This window comes from Rhinopithecus roxellana, chromosome 12 (assembly GCF_007565055.1).
Source record: "Rhinopithecus roxellana isolate Shanxi Qingling chromosome 12, ASM756505v1, whole genome shotgun sequence".
NCBI lineage: Eukaryota > Metazoa > Chordata > Mammalia > Primates > Cercopithecidae > Rhinopithecus > Rhinopithecus roxellana.
This window is the reverse complement of record NC_044560.1, coordinates 62,173,848-62,187,894: the sequence shown is the minus strand read 5'-3', so window position 1 is coordinate 62,187,894 and position 14,047 is coordinate 62,173,848.

Below are 14,047 nucleotides of genomic sequence, written 5' to 3'. Positions count from 1 at the left end.
AGATAGAGCAGTAAGTTTTGGAAATTGTAAACATGTTATAAGACTGGACCATACCATAACCTTCAGAAAAGCAGTGACGCTAATGCAGTGAGTGATGCACGACCCACAGTGTGAAAGTCATGGAAACCATGTCAAGATCATACATTTCATTCTAGATACAGAGAAAGGGCCCTGAAGGATTTTAATATAGAGAAATCAACGTCATACAGCAGTCCCCACTTATCCTTGGTCTCGCTTTCCACAGTTTCAGTTGCTTTCAACCATGTTCCAAAAATATTAAATGGACAATTCCAGAAATAAACAATTTTCTAAGTTTTTAATTGGAGGCCATTCTGAATAGTGTTCCTAACTCTCGCACTGTTCCACTCTGTCACTAGACATGAATCATTCTTTTGTCCAGTATCTCCACATTGTCTATGTTCCCGATCTTTAATCAATCTGTAGCCTTTTTGGTTATCAAGCCCATTGCTTCAGTATCACAGTGCTTGTGTTTACATCACTCATACTTTACTGAATAATGGACCCCAAAGGGCAAGAGTAATGATGCTGAGAATAGAGAGCCACCAAAGAGAAGCCATAACTTACTTCCTTTAAAAGAAAAGGTGAACGTTCTTAACGTAACAAGAGGAGAACAAACGAAACAAAAACAAAAACAAAAACCAAAACAAAACAAAACAAAAAAGCATAGACAGAGTTTGCTAAGATTTCTAGTAAGAATCAATAAGATTCAATCTTCTATCTATGAAATTGTGAAAAACGTAAAATAAATTTGTGCTACTTTTGCTGTTGCACTTCATACTGCAAAAGTTGTGGCCAAAGTTCATGAAAAGTGCTTAGTTAGGTTGGAAAATGCATTAAATTTGTGGGTAGAAGACATGAATAGAAATGTGTTTCAATAGACAGCAAGTGGGTTAGGTACTATTCACCCCTTCAGGCATCCACTGGGGTCCTGGAACATGTCTCTCACACATAATGAGGGACTACTGTATTTACATATTTGCATTTACAATGTCACATTCACATTACTTTATATTATTTTTTCCACTCCAACTTCCCCATATAATGGTCTAGAGGATTAAAAAAATAATAAAGATATTTAATACTTTCCAACAGTATACCAAGACAACTTATTCTTACCCAATGTGAGGATTCTTAATGCTGAAGAGATGTGTGGATTAAATTTGAGTTTAAGAAAATCTTGATTTAAAAAGTTAAATAAGGCTGGGTATGATGGCTCATGCCTGTAATCCCAGCACTTTGGGAGGCCAAGGCATGCAGGTCACTTGAGGTCAAGAGTTCAAGAACAGCCTGGCCAACATGGCGAAACCCTGTCTCTACTAAAAATACAAAAAAATTAGCCAGTTGTGGTGTCTCATACCTGTAATTGCTGCTACTTGGAAGGCTGAGGTAGGAGAATCGCTTGAACCCGGGAGGTGGAGAGTGCCGTGAGCCAAGATGACGCCATTACACTCCAACCTGGACAATAGACGCGACTCAGTTTAAAAAAAAAAAAAAAAAAAAAAGATTAAAAAGGACTGCTACTAGTTACTTATGTTTCCCAACTACGTTACAGAAGTGTTATAACCTAATGAATTACTAGGCTACTATGCTCTCATTCTGAGGATAGGTCCTTAACGCTAAAAGCTGAGTTGGTGTTTCTATTGCCAGGATCTTTAAAAAAAAATTTAAAAAGATTTCCTATCATTATATCCTAAGGCACCTTCCCACCAGTGCAGCTGCCACAGCGTTTTTCCTCAGCATCTCGCCTTGTTTTGCTGCTCCCTGTCACAGTGGTTTCATACCTGAGGCCAATTTGTACTTCTCTCCTGTAGTTAAACCAGCTGTTTTATAATAACATTGTTGGTTTCTCTGAATGAATAGTACAGAGAGCAGTCTTTTACAATATCTTAACATTTGTAAGGCATAAGCACTAAAGGATCTGAGAAAATCTATAACATGAGAGAATATAAGAAGTTTCCCTATTTTTGAAATGCTTTGTTAACATGGAAATGCATTAATAAGAAATAATGGTAGTCACTCACCTATTACTTAGTGATTCTGAAAGCGTTTTGGTATTTACAGTTAGGTTAAAACAGGAATGTTGACCCATCAAAGTCGTATATCTCTTTAAATCCCAGAAAATGTTGGCAGGCAAAGAGAGAAAAGGAAGTGGTAAAAGTCAAACTTTAGCTGCTTAAATAAAAAGGTTACTGTTTTTATAATCAGCATAATAGGAGTAAAGATACATTCAAATGGCATTTGTATTTTTAAACTATATTTCATTATATTTATATTGAATATAAGAAATATATTCATTTATATTTCTTCATTAATAAAACCCATGTTTGTAAATTACACCTCCTAACTAGATATAAAATCCTAAACACTTCTACACTATCATGCTTTTTAGAAGGATTAACATCTTGGACAAAAAATGACAAATATTACACTGGTTTTTCATGTGTCTCTCAAAAAACTAGGAATGATAATATTTTCATTCTAGATCTCAAAAATATTTTGTATCATATATTTTCTCCAACATAAAAGTTGATATGGTATTTTATTATAATATTTAATAAAGTTAGCATACTTAATTAGAAACCCTTTACAGATAAATCACTGGGGTTATTTTATCCCCATCTCTGTTGACTAAATATCAAAATAAAATATACTCCACTTGAGTTCATGAAATGGTACAGTAAGCCCTTTGCTATTATGACTGATGAATTAAATTACTTTTCAGATTCTGCTCATCTACTAGCATGTGTTTCAGATGTTAAACATGATAAGCAGTCCCGAGTGTTTATAACATTCGTGTTTTAGAAAGACACCATTATTAAATTTTAGAGAGAAAATTCAAAACAGAATGATTTTAATGTTTATTTCATATTTATTATTTTTATGTTTAGTATTTTTTTTTCAATTTTCATTTTAGATTCAGAGGACACATGCACAGTTTGTTACTTGGATATATTGCGTTATGCTGAAATTGAGATTGCATCAACCAGGTACTGAACATAGTACCCAACAGATAGCTTTTCAGCCCTTCCCACCTCCATCCCTCCAGTCCACTCTAGTAGCTCCCAGTTACTACTGTTGTCATATTTATTATTTATGAGTAGCTAATGTTTAGTACCCACTTATAACACATGATATTTAGTATTTAGTCTTCGGTTCCTGTGTTAATTCACTTAGGATAATGGTCCTCCAGCTGCTTCCATGTTGCTGCAAAGAACGTGATTTTATTCTTTGCTATGCCTTTGTAGTATTCCATGGTGTACATGTACCACATTTCCTTGATCCAGTCCACCAGTGAGGGGCACCTAGGTTGACTCTATATCTTTATTATTGTGAACAGTGCTGCAATGAACATGAAAAGTATATATGTGTTTTTGGTAGAACAATTCATTTTCTTTCAGTTATATACCCAGTAATGGGATTGCTGGGTTGAATAGTAGTTCTGTTCTAAGTTCTTTGAGAAATCTCCAAACTCTTTTCCACAGTGGCTGAACTAGTTTGCATTCCCACCAACAGTGTATGAGTGCTTCCTTTTCTTGGCAGCCTTGCCAGCATCTGTTATTTTGTGACTTTTTAATAATAGCCATTCTGACTAGTATGAAATAGTATCTTATTGAAGTTTGGTTTTGCATTTCTCTGACAATTAGTGATGTGGAATATTTTTTAAAATATATTTGTTGGCTGTTTGTATGTGTTACTTTGAGAAGCATATGTTCATGTCTTTTGCCCATTTTTTTAATGCTTGTTGGGTTAAGTTCCGTACAGATTCTGGATATGAGACCTTTGTTGATGTGTTGTTTGCAAATATTTTCTCCTATTTTGTAGGCTGTTTATTGTATTAATAGTTATTTTGCTGTGTAGAAACTCTTTAGTTTAATTAAGTCCCATTTGTCAGTTTTTTTATTGTGGCAATTGCTTTTGAGAATTTAGTAATAAATTCTTTCCCAAGATTGATGTCCAGATGGTGTTCCTTAGGTATCCTTCTACAGTTCTTACCATTGGAAGTCTTACATTTATATCTTTAATCTATCTTTAGTTAATTTTTGTATATGGTGACATGTAGGGGTCTATTTTCATTCTTCTGCATATGGCTAGCCAACTATTCCAGCACCATTTATTGAACAGGGAGTCCTTTTCCCATTGCTTATTTTTGTCAACTTAGTTGAAGATCAGATGGCTGTAGGTATGTGACTTTATTCCTAGGCTCTCCATTTTGTTCCATTGGTCTATGTGTCTGGTTTTTAATTTTTTTAATTTTGTACCCGTATCATGCTATTTTGGTTACTGTAGCTTTATAGTATAGTTTGAAGTCAGGTAATGTGATGCCTCTGGCTTTGTTCTTTTTTACTCAGCATTTCCATGGCTCTTCAGGCTATTTTTGGTTCCATATAAATTTTAAAATAGCTTTATTCTAATTATGAAAAATAACATTGGTAGTCTGATGGAAATAGCATTGAATCTATGGAATACTTTGGGTGGTATGGTCATTTTTTTCAACATTGATTCTTTCTATCCACTGAACATAAAGTATTTTTCTATTTACTTGTGTAACCTCTTATTTATTTTAGTAGGTTTTCTAGCTTGTGGGCATAGAGGTATTCATAATAGTGTCTCAGGATCTTTTCTATTTCTGTGGGATTGGTTGTATTGCCAACTTTGTTGTTTCTGATTTTGCTCACTTGGATCTACTCTCTCTCTCTCTTTTCTTTAATCTAGCTAGTGTTCTATGGATCTTGTTTATTTTTTCAGAGAACTATGTTTGGTTTTGCTGATTCATTGCATGAATTTTTGTATCTCAGTTTTATTCTGCTATGCTCTGATTTTAGTTATTTTTTCCTTCTGCTAGCTTTGATATTAGTTTTTTCTTGTTTCTGTAGTACTCTAGCTGTGATGTTAGATCATTAATTTGAGAACTTTCTAATTTTTTGAAGTATATGTTTAGCACTATAAACTTTCCTCTTAACACAGCTCTTGTTGCATCCCACGAATTTTGATAAGTTGTGTTTCTGTTTCCATTATTTCAAAGAATTTTTAAAAAATTTCTTAATTTTATTGTTTACCTAAAAGTCATTCAGGTTGTTTAATTTGCATGTAATAGTGAGATTTTGAGAGATCTTTTTGGTGTTTATTTCCATTTTTATTCCACTGTGGTTTAAGAGTATGGTTGGTTTCCAGCTGCATCCATGTCCCTACAAAGGACGCAAACTCATCCTTTTTTATGGCTGCATAGTATTCCATGGTGTATATGTGCCACATTTTCTTAATCCAGTCTGTCACAGATGGACATTTGGGTTGATTCCAAGTCTCTGCTATTGTGAATAGTGCTGCAATAAACATACGTGTGCATGTGTCTTTGTAGTAGAATAATTTGTAATCCTTTGGGTATATACCCAGTAGTGGGATGGCTGGGTCATATGGTACATCTAGTTCTAGATCCTTGAGGAATTGCCATACTGTATTCCATAATGGTTGAACTATCACAAGAAGAGAAAACCAAACACCGCATGTTCTCACTCATAGGTGGGAACTGAACAATGAGATCACTTGGACTCGGGAAGGGGAACATCACACACTGGGGCCTATCATGGGGAGGGGGGAGGGGGGAGGGATTGCATCGGGGAGTTATACATGATATAAATGAGGAATTGATGGGTGCTGATGAGTTGATGGGTGCAGCACACCAACATGGCACAAATACACATATGTAACAAACCTGCACATTATGCACATGTACTGTAGAACTTAAAGTATAATAAAAATAAAAAAAATTAAAAAAAAGAAAGTATGACCTAATATTAATAAACTAAGGGAAATTTAGCAAAAAAAAAAAAAAAAAAGAGTATGGTTGGTATAATTTTGATTTTTTAAAGTTTATTGAGATTTGCTCTATGGCCAAGCATGTGGTCAAGCTTAGGATATATTCTGTGTGCAAATGAGAAGAATGTATATTCTGTGGTTTTTGAGTGAAATATTCTGTGGATGTCTATTAGATCCCATTGGTCAAGTGTCGAGTTTACACCCAGAATTTCTTTGTTAGTTTTCTACCTCAATAATCTGTCCTGAATGTTGTCACTGGGGAGTTGAAGTACCCCACTATTATTTTGTGGTTGTTTACATCTTTTTATAGGTCTAGAAGTATAATTTTTTATGACTCTGGGTGCTTTAATGATGGTACATATATATTCAGGGTAGTTAAATCTTCTTGTACTGTATCTTGTATCATTAAGTCATACTTTTCTTTGTCCTTTTTTACTTTTGTTGGTTTAAGTTCTGTTTGATCTAAGAACCACTTCTGCCTTTGTGTTTGTTTGTTTTCCATTTGCATAGCAGATCTTTCCCCAACTTTACTTTGTTATTACATGTGACAAGGATCTCTTAAAGCAGAGGGATACATTGTTCTTTTAATCCAACTTGCCACTCTGTGCCCTTTAAGTGAGGCATTTAGACCATTTACATTCAAGGTTAATATTGACATTTGAGATTTTTATTTTATGAAATTGTTAGCTGGTTGCTTTGTAGTTTCTATTGTGTCATTGCTTTCTAAGGTCTGTGGGCTATGTACTTAAGTGTGTTTTGTGTGTGTGTGTGTGGTAGCAGGTATTGTAATTCTGTTTCTATGTATAGAACTCCCTTGAGGATCTCTTATAAGACTGGTCCAGTGGTAACAGATTATCTTACTGCTTGCTTGTCTGGAAAATATTTTATTTCTCCTTTGCTTATGAAGTTTAGCTTGGTGGGAGTGAAATTCTTGGTAAGAATTTATTTTTTTAAAGAATGTTGAAAATAGGCCTCCAGTCTCTCCTGGTTTCGAATGTTTCTGCTGAGAAGTCCATTGTTAACCTGATGTGTCCTGACCTTTTCCTTTAGCTGCCTTTAAGATTTTTTTTTTCTTTAGTGCTGACCTTGAACAGTCTTGTATCTATATACCTTGGTGATGTTGATGTTCAATTCGTATAGTTTCTCACAGGTGTTCTTTGGATTTATCTTATCTGGATGTCTTCTTCTCTACCAAGATTAGAAATATTTTCTTGAATTTTCCCTCAAATATATTTTCCAGGTTGTTTAATTTTTTCCTTCTCTCTTAGGAATGCCATTAATTCATGTTTGTTTGCTTTACATAATTCTATATTTCTTGAAGAATTTGTTTTTTAAAATCTTTTTTAAATTTTTATCTGACTGGGTTTGTTCAAAAGACTGGTTTTCACACTCTGAACTTTTTTCTGATTGGTCCAGTCTATTGATAAAGCTTTTAATTGTATTTTGAAACTCCTTAAGTGGGTTACTTAATTCTAGAAATTTTGATTTCTTTCTTTGTAAGATATTTATTTTCCTTCATTTCCTGGATTGCTTTAGAAGTTTCTTTGTGTTAAATTTTAATCTTGTCTTGGATCTTGGAGCTTCTTTGCAATCCATGGTTTGAATTCTTTATCTGTCATTTCTAAGCTTCTATTTTGGTTTGGAACCATTGCTGGAAAGTTAGTATAATCCTATGGTGGTGTCGCTACATCCAGATTTTTCATGGTTCCAATATTCTTGCACTCATTTCTTCTTCTCTGTAGATGCTGGTACTCCTATTTATTATTATTATTTGTGTGTGGGTAGAATTTTTTCTTTTTCTTTCTTTCCTTTTTTTTTTTCTTCTTTCTCTTTTCTCTATGCCTAGAGGGTGTGACTGTAGAAAATTCTGGGTAAGGTCTTCAGGTCTTTTTGCTTCTTTTTGCCCTTCTCTTGGCAGATTTTATATTGGGCTGTGCAGTTCAACCTACAAGACAGTAAATGATAAAATAGAGTTGAGCTGACTGTGTTTGACGTGGCTTGATGCTTATTTACTGGAAAAAGCTTTATGTTGCCTCAGGCAATGGGCTGATTCATGAAATGCAAAGTGGTCTGAGCTTCCTGTTCAGACCTGGGTGTGGAGTGGAGAGGGTCCCACTGTACCATGATTTATGTCCTTGAAGGGTGGGGCAGCTAAAGCTGCTGCTGATCCAAGCAAGTGCGTGCTCTCAATGCCTAGATTTCTGCCTGGGGGTAGAGTGGAGAGGCCCCGATATACCATGATTTTAGGGGAGCAGGCTGTGACACCCAGCAATGGCACAGTGCAAACTGGTTCTAGTTCACCAAGCCAGCCCTGGCTGCAAGTCTTACTGCCCAGGAGAAATGCAGCTGTGGCAACTCTCCTCCTACCCTAGGCCTACAACAAGGGAGAGCACAATTCCAGTGCCTACTATTGAGATGCTTTCACAGTACTGGCTGTTGAGGTCCTTATAGTGCTTCAGCCTCTGACCCAGTACTAAAATATCTGCATGGCAACATTAAAATGCCTACATGACCAATTCAGTTGTTAAAGAATGACTGGCTGGCTTTGTATGAGTCTGGATTAAAAATGGTGTCCTGTGGTCAGTCCCAGTTTTGGGAAAATGTTGCAGCATTTCCCACTGTCTTTTCCTCACAGTGTCTCCAAGCCTCTCCCCAAATTAGCTTCCGTGTTTGGCCTGGGTTGCTCAGATACCCAGTGGAAAGGTGAGCCTCAGAGTGCTCTCTGCCTCTGTCACATACTGGGGTTTCACTCACTTTTATCAGCTGGACACTGTCACGGGGGCTGTTTGCAGGCATTCTCCTCACAATTCTGATGGATTTCCATTTTTATTCTTGAATTAAAGCTCACAAAGATTATCTTTATGCACAATATTCCAAGTGACTGAGGCACACTAAAAGCTTCTAATCCATCTTATTGGGGAAAAATAATATTTAAAATGTATTGTCTTCTCTTGGTACATTGTGTCATGAAGAACTCATATAGCTGATATTTTCCTTGTAGTAAGTTTCATGGAAAAACTTTATCAAATTTCTTCAAGTCATTTGTGAGACCAGTCAAATCTGTCACATGAGTAGGTAGGAGGGTCAGTAGGCACCATAAGCTTCCTTTCTCTAGAGTTAATAGAATTTTCATCTGGAAGAAGAAACCCTCCCCACCCTACCCTGCGAACAAATCCTCATTTAGATTCTACAATAACTTGTGTATATTTGCATATGTCCATATTAACACATCCCTTTCCATATCTTTTAAAAGTTTTACCTTTTTAAACAAATAAATGTACACTAGTTTAATGACTTCACCATTATAATGTTTCTTAAACTTCTGAATACTTGAGAATTATCTAAAAAGCTTGTTAAGAGATTATTGGGCTCCAACCTTAGAGTTTCTGATTCACTAAACCTGGGATAAGGCCTGATAATTTGCATTTCAGACAAGTTCCATGATAAAGTTCATGTTTCTGATACAAGGGCCATACTTTAAGAATAACTTTTTTAAATATTAAAAAGAAAATTGTATTAATTTGACCACAAAATTACTGGCTTTCTCTTTACACTGAAGGATATTTTCCCCCTTGTTTCTCTCTCTCTCTCTCTCTCTCTCTCTCTCTCTCTCTCTCTCTCTCTCTCTCTGTGTGTGTGTGTGTGTGTGTGTGTGTCTCCTAATTTTTTTACTTAATGGCAGACATCATGAGTATAGGCAAAAGAGACAGAGGCAAGTATGACTAAGTCTGGAAATGGGCTTGTTTCTTCTGTCAAGCTGTCAACATTCAGGTTTGAGTTTATCTAGTTGGGAGATAATCTAGTTTGGGCTTGTCGTTACTATAGTTACCTTTAGAGCACCACAGCCTTCAGTCACACATCTGTAATAACTCCTTGTGCTGGGGCCGTCAGTCACACATCTGTAATAACCCCTTGTGCTGGGGCCTTCAGTCACACGTCTGTAATGACTCCTTGTGCTGGGGCCTGGAATTCCAGGGATGTTTTTCTCAATCTTCATGGTCCACTCTCAACTTTCAGCTCTTCTATATGCCCATGCCATCCACAGAGGCCATCTCTGTCCTTTCAATTTTCCCGGCAGTAGACTGCTGTTGTTTATTATTGGATGTTTGATAGATGAGTGGTAGGGATTGAGAGGGTGGAGCTTTCTGTTTTCCTGGTCCAGGGACAAATTTAGTCAGAACTTGTGTACCTGGGCCTGAAGGGTGGGACTTTCTCTGCATTCTCAAACCTCCTCCTCATGCCAGCCAATCTCTGTCTTGGCGTTGTGGCATATTTGTGCAGAGAGGGTTTGCTGCCACATCCCTCACCAGTGATACAATACTGCAACAGTGTCAGTATGGGATTTTCAGTCCAGGATTGTCTTTTGCAGGTGTGTATGCTTATGTGTGAGATGTAGATAGATAGATAGAGAGAGAGAGAGAGAGAGAGAGAGGGTGTTGGGCATAGTTACCTAACCTTCCATTCTTGGGAATGGCATTCCCTTCATTGTTAATCTTTTATTATAGGGCTTTTATTTTATTTTATTTTTTTTTAAGTTCACTGGAGATATTGGCTTCTTTTTTATTGCACAGTACTTAATAAATACTGGATTGTATAGCATCACTCTGTTTATTTTCTATTCTCCAGAGCTTCTAGAACATCCCCACAAAACACTTGTGCCTGATTTTTAAAAATTATTTTAAACGACGTGATAACCTAATGTAGGAAGTTTGCAATGTTAATTTTCTTAATTTTTATTGGTCTATTCCACTTTCCAATTTTTTCTTTCTAATTTTGGCAATGTTGTACATCTTCCTAGAAAACTGTTTCTTTTAGTTTTTATATTTCTTTTTGCTTTTTCATATTATTTTATGAATTTTGCATTTGTAATATGTGTACTGATTTACTCTATTTTTTCTTTGATTGTTTGAATCTTCTTCTATCTTTATCAGTTTGTGAGACAATTGTTTGTCTTATTAGTCTGTTCAAGGAATCACTTGTTAGTCATCTCAATTTTTAATTTTTACCCCCTCTTTCATTGATATCTGCTCTTATCTTTTCTATTTTTATCCACCTTGGTCTTGAGTAACCATCACCAAGGTTATTTTTGTCTTTTGACATCTATATTCTTGATATAAGTGTTTCCTTAATGAATTTTAAGCTTTTTTTTTTACTAAATGCAAAAAATATTTTTAGCATGGGTTATATTATGTATTTCATAATTTTGAGCTATAAATACCCCCATTGTTACAAGTCTTCATGTATCATAATGTACTGCATATAATTCTTATTTTAAGTGTTATTAAAAATTATATTTAAAAATTTTCCAGATATTGAGAAGTTTTGAGTCATTCTTCATTATTGATTTCTAATTTTATTACAATCTGGTAAGAAAATATAGTGTTTTGTGCTATTGATTAGGAGAATATGTTAGCTTTTCTTGCTGACCTGGTACATATTTAATTTTTGTGATTTTTTGTTTGCTCAAGAGCAAATTTTATTTTTGTTCAATTGTTTTATAATTTGCATTATCATTAGATCAAGCAAATCAATCACATTATTGAATTTCCTATATCCTTATTATTTTTCTCTTAATTGTATCAATTTTTGAAAAGAATATTTTAAAATGAGTACAATTTTTTTTTTTTTTTTTTTTTTTTTTTTGACAGGGTCTTGCTCTGTCAACCAGGCTAGAGTGCAGTGGCGTGAATAGAGCTCACTGGAGCCTTGACATACCAGGCTCAAGAGATCCTCTTACCTCAGTCACCCAAGTATCTGGGACTACAGGTGCATGCCACTACCCTGGCTAATTTTTGTATTTTTTACAGAGAGAAGGTTTCACCATGCTGCCCAGGCTGGTCTCAAACTCCTAAGCTCAAGTAATCTGCCCACCTAGGCCGCCAAAAGTTCTGGATTTACAGGCACCCAGCCAAAATAAATATAATTTTTGATTTCTGAACTACTCTTTAGTTTTCTTAGTTGTTGTTTTATGTATTTTGAGCCCATACTATTGAGTTCATATATGTTTATGGTCACTATATTTTGTTTTTCATCAGTCCGTTTTTCCAGTATATAACATCTAAATTTCCCTTATGATGGTTTATAACTTAAATTTTAATTTGATTGATAGACAGTTAGTGACCACTGTTATTTTTTAAATTTTATTGATAAAGTTCTTATCATTCTTTCATTTTAATATTTCTTCATTCTTTTCCTTTATATATGCCTACTAAAGATGATATATTGCTACTACTTCTTTATAATTCAATTTGGATGTTTTTCTTTTCTCTGACATGCTCAACATATTTACATTTATTATAACAGTTACATTGAGAATTATTTCAGCTATCTCGTTTTACAGTGTTTATTTACAATGCATTTTTTAATCCTTTTATGTCTTTCATTCTGTGGACAGAATACTCTCCTGGATTTAAAGCCCAATATTCTGTTTCTTCTCTGCTGTGGGTTATCATTACTTATTAAGAGCCATAAGCATGCTTTCCTTTTCTTACTGTGTGAAGTTTTTGCCTATGTATGTATTCCATCTGAACAAGAAAAGAATGTTGGCCTACCGTCATCTACCTCTGATCTCTTCTCCTTCCCCTGGCTACAGTGATATCATCTGGAATTCTAGGTTTGAATTGTTTGACTGCACTTCCTTGTTTGTTGCTTTTTTTTAAGAAAATAGTAAACCTCATTGTGCTCTTTCTTCACTGTTATTTCCCATATCAGTGTTTTTTATTTCTGACTGCTTTATTTATTGCTTTTTATTACTATAATGCAAATTGTCTCCGTTTCTTCCCCCCTCCTTTTTTTTTCAAAAACAGACCTGATATATTTTCTCAGTTGTTGCCTCCGATTTTTTATTTCTTTTAACTACATGATGATTTTCCTGGATGTAAAATTAAAGTTACTTACTGCTAATTCAGAGCCTTGATAGAGGAAAAAGATACTGCATAATTCTGCACTTTGTTAGGAAAATGTAAGGGCCAGCAAAGAAACTAAAATTTAAGAGGAACTTTGGTATCCTATAAGATAGCTGCCATCGGTTGCTAATTTTTCCTCTCTAAAGAAATCCTGCAATGCCACAGAAGTTAAAATATTATGATTCTCCAAAATATGGTGAATAATTTATTAAAATTCTGAAGAGAACTTGGGAAGACAGCAGTCTTTGAGTTAATGGAAACAGCAGCAAGAGAAGCAGCCTAGAGCAGATGTTCAGGGGTAGGTTATAGGAGAGGCTCTTTTCAGTTCAGTCCACCCCTTCCCCACACACATCCTTCCACCCACCTTCGATGTGCTTGGCAGAGCATTACACAACCAGCTAGAAGGAAGTGAGTAACCCAGTCATGAATGCAGGTGGCTGACAGGTAGGGCTCTACTTGTTTTCTCCTCTCAGTTTTTTCAATCTAGGGCCAAGCAATTATTATAAGAATGTTTCCTGCACCTATTCTTCCTATCAGCCTGGTTTACATCTTTTTGCAAATAAACTGCTTTGTTTTCTTTTGAAGATTTTTCTCCTTATCACTGAAGTTTGAAAGTTTTGCTATGACATGTCTAAGTATGTATTTTTTTATTCATTTTACCCAGAATTTGATGTTTGATTTATATATGAGGCTCATTGTTCTTTGGTTGAAGTAAATTCTTAACTATGACTGTTTTTTTTTTAAACTGCAGTAATAGCACTTAACATGCAATCTACCCTCTTAATGAAATTTTAAGTGTACATTATTTTTTATTATAGACACAATCTTATATAGCAGATTGCTAGAGCTCATCCATCTTCCTTGACTGAAACTCATGCCTGTTTATTAGTAACTCCTCATTCTGCCCCCACCCCCAAGTCCTTAACACCTGCCATTTAACTCTGATTCTATGAATTTGATAATTTTAGGTACCTTATACAAATAGAATCATGAAATATTTATCTTTCTATGACTGGTTTATTTTACTTAGTATGCCATCCTCAAGGGTTCCTCCTCTTGTTGCATATTGCAAAACTTTCATCTTTTTAAAGGCTGAATAGTACTTCATTACATGCATATATCACATTTTCTTTATCCATTCATCTGTTAGACCTTTAATTAGTTTCACATCTTGGTTCTTGTAAATAATTTGGCAATAAACATAGGAGCATGAATATCTCTTCCAGATTTTTATTTTAATTCCTTTAAATTGTGGGATTACTGGATTATATCGGAGTTCTATTTTACGTTTTTCGATGACTCCCACA